A 2,658-nucleotide genomic window follows, 5' to 3' on the forward strand; every position below is an offset into this window, starting at 1 on the left:
GGGGCCGCCATAAGAGACGGGGGGAAGGAGAAGGGGAGGCGGGCCGAGCAGCTACAGGCGCCGCGCTGCCCCGGGCCGCGCCATCGCGACGGGAAGCGGAAGCCCGTCGCCTGCGCCGGCGACTGGGAACGCAGCGCCATGGAGAGAGAGGCGGCCAGAGCGGCGCGCGGGCCGCACTTCCTGTGAAGGGAGAAAAAGGGGCGCCTGGGCCCTGGGGGGTTATATAGGTTCGGGTGCGGCCGCTCTAGGCCTCGGCATCTCCGTGGCTGCCTCGGGAAAGGAACTTCCGGTTTCGAACGGTCGACACCGCCTTGCCGCGGTGTACAACTCTAGGCTTTTACTCTATGGTCATTTAGACGGAGAAGTTCGCCATGGGGTGGTGCTCGGCATGAACTTCCGGTAAAGGGGGGAGTTAAAGAATTGTGTTTGGTCTGGATTCTCCCCCCCCCCCCCCCAGCAAAACCCACTCAGAATCTGTTTTAATGTAGTGATTTCTATTTATGGTGTCACTGAGGGCCTGGAGAAGGGCCATTCTGCACCTTGGCACGTCTATGGTAAAAGCTCCGTTGGCTTTGTAGAGACCGGAAGTGCCCTCAAGTTTTTAAGTACTGAAGCCTCAAGTGGCTCCGCCCCGGACGAGACGATGGGAAGGTACAATTTTTATGTGTGGGGGGGGAGAAGAGAGGGCATGTTGGCTTCGACCACTTGGTATGTTTCTGAAGGTTCCTGAGGCGGTTTATGATCAAGTCTCAACGTCAAAGTTCTTGCGCATTTTGGAGAAGGGGAAAGAATAGTCGCCTTCCCTTCTCTTTGGGTGAAGCCAAGTGGGAGTGCCCGCGTTGGGATTGGATGGCGAGGTGTAACGTATTGCGCTCAGCCAATCAACACAAAAGAATGGAAGGCGCTGGCCAATCGCACTTATCCGATTGCCGTGATGCATCATGGGAGTTGTAGGAACGAACCAAGGGAGGCGCTGAACTCTTTATACAGCGAAAGAAGCAAGCCTGGGAACGTTTGACACCAAATATTTTTCAATTCACAATTTATTAATTTCTGTAGTGCGCGATATTACAGAACATTGACCTTATTGCAAATATTGGCAAGACCAGATTTTCATATCTTGCCCTGAAAGCACTGCTTTTTCTGTCTGTAATTGTCTAACTGGGAGGGACGACGACAAATTTTGTAATATCTGCAGAGTTCTGAGCTCGAAAGTGGGCACTGTTAACCCTAATTAAAGGTAACTAAAGGTAAAGGTTCCCTTGCTCGAAAGCCAGTCGAATCCGACTCTAGGGTTGCGGTGCTCATCTCCATTTCAAAGCCGAAGAGCCAGCGCTGTCCGAAGACGTTTCCGTGGTCATGTGGCTGGCATGACTAAACACCAAAGTGCACGGAACGCTGTTACCTTCCCACTGAAGTAGTATCTATTTATCTACTTGCAATGTCTTGCTTTCGAACTGCTAAGTTGGCTGGAGCTGGAACTAGAGATGGGATCTCAGTCCGTTATACGGCACCCGGGTCTCGAACTGCTGAACTACCGACCTTCCACAGCCTGCAGTTCAGCGTCTTAACCACTTGAGCCACCGCAGCTCGTAATTAAAGGTATTTTACTCAAATTGTAAATATTAAAAACTGTGCCTCAAAATACATCAATAATTGGTTATATGTTGTTCAGTCGCACAGTCGGTTATATGTACAGGTACCTATATACGTTAACTAAAAATTATGTATTTTGAGGCACAGCTTTTAACATTCATAGTTTAGGTTTTTGGAATACAGTTTTAGCTTTAAAAAAATGACAGTGATCAATCGATCTGTAAGATTTTCTTCTTTTTTTTCAACCTTTCTGGTTACCTGGCTTGTTCTGGGTTGAAATCCCACCCCCCTTTGTTCATTTCCCCTAATTAAAAGTATTGCATGGCCTTTTGATTTCTGCCCTTTGCATTACGGCCAGCATTGAAAATCAACAGGTGGATCCGCTTCCAGTCCTACATAAAAACATGTGCGAGCAGATTGCCAGATGAAGGAGTGGAAACGGGGTTGCCAACATCCAGGTAGCACCTGGCTATCTCCTGCTATTACAATTGATCTCCAGATGACCAAAATCAGCTTCCCTGGAGGAAACGAGCTGCTTTGAAGGGTGGACTTAATAGCATTATAGATTCAGGGGGGGTAGCTGTGTTGGTTTGAAGCAACAGAACAAAATTCGAGCCCAGCGGCACCTTTAAGACCAACAATGTTTAATTCTGGGTATCCGGTTTCGAGTGTATCCTAGCTTCTTCAGACACAAAAGCTGATACCCAGAATTAAACTTTGTTGGTCTTAAAGGTGCCGCTGGACTCCCGACTTTGTTTTTAATGGTATTGTACCCAACTGAAATCCCTCCCTGACCCCACCCCTGAAATCTCCAGGTATTTCCCAAAGACCTAGCAACCCTAGGTGTAAGTGGCTTTGCAAGGTCATCTCCCGCAGCCGACGGAGCCATGCGAATTCTACCTCCCTCTTCACCCGGCATGGCTGCTTAATACAACCTCCCTAGTCCCCCGGCTGTCTTTTCCCAGGAAGGGATTTTTGCATCACAGCAATGGGGGGGCGGGGGGGCGGCGGCGCGAGGAGTCAGTTGCTCCTTCGTTTGTTGTGCAATGGTTTCAAACCGCT

The sequence above is a fragment of the Gekko japonicus genome, unplaced genomic scaffold (genome assembly GCF_001447785.1).
Source record: "Gekko japonicus isolate JY-2015 unplaced genomic scaffold, Gekko_japonicus_V1.1 scaffold25, whole genome shotgun sequence".
Taxonomy (NCBI): Eukaryota; Metazoa; Chordata; class Lepidosauria; order Squamata; family Gekkonidae; genus Gekko; species Gekko japonicus.